The 846-nt window shown below is 32.7% G+C and overlaps 1 long non-coding RNA gene across 1 annotated transcript in view; it reads right to left on the minus strand.

The window, feature by feature from the left end:
- Positions 1–205: 205 nt before the first annotated feature.
- LOC137635301 (uncharacterized) overlaps positions 206–846 on the minus strand; it is a 21,878-nt gene continuing 21,237 nt past the window's right edge. The window contains exon 5 of the long non-coding RNA XR_011042635.1: positions 206–569. This is a non-coding gene — a long non-coding RNA (uncharacterized lncRNA). The remainder of the gene's footprint in view (positions 570–846) is intronic.

Raw genomic sequence — 846 nt, forward strand, 5'->3', positions numbered from 1 at the left:
GGAAAAGATTAGAATGTTTTGAACTATGGTGTTACAGAAGAGTCCTTAGGATAAGCTGGGTTGAGAAAAAGACTAAAGTGGAAGTTCTACAAAAGATCAATATCGAAAAAAGATTACTTGACATTTTGGATGAAAGAAAACTAACTTTTATTGGACACCAGGTTCGGAAACACAATACTCTGGAAAGAACGCTACTCATTGGATCAGTCTATGGTACAAGAACGAGAGGAAGGCCTAAAACTAGATTGAGTGATAATATCATGGAGATGTGCGGGCTAACGATGGTGGAGTTGGAAAGGAAGGCTCAAGACCGGAATGAATGGAGAAGTTTTGTGCAGAGGGCCACGGCCGTTCGACATCGAACACCCCGTACTTGATGATGATAGAGATATACCACAACAACAAATGCAGCCATTTCTAGTCAACAGTAGGACAAAGGTCTCAGACATACCTTTTTCATGTCTGGGGTTTGGCCAGTTTTCATGCGGATTAGTGATGGTGGGAAAATTTTGTCTGATCGTTCACAGCAAACCACCCTAGTGTGGGTGGCCCTGACTAGTACAGCTTTGCTGGTCATGAGAATACACAAATTACCCTCCAAGCAAACATTATATATAAGTGTATGTATGTATGTGTATATACTGTATGTATGTATGTATGTATGTATGTATGTATATATATATATGTATGTATATATATATGTATGTATATATATATATATATATATATATATATATATATATATATATATATATATGTATATATATATATATATATATATATATATATATATATATATATATATAAATATATATATATATATATATATATATATATATATATATA

Source organism: Palaemon carinicauda, unplaced genomic scaffold (genome assembly GCF_036898095.1).
Source record: "Palaemon carinicauda isolate YSFRI2023 unplaced genomic scaffold, ASM3689809v2 scaffold1115, whole genome shotgun sequence".
In the NCBI taxonomy this organism is placed as follows: Eukaryota; Metazoa; Arthropoda; class Malacostraca; order Decapoda; family Palaemonidae; genus Palaemon; species Palaemon carinicauda.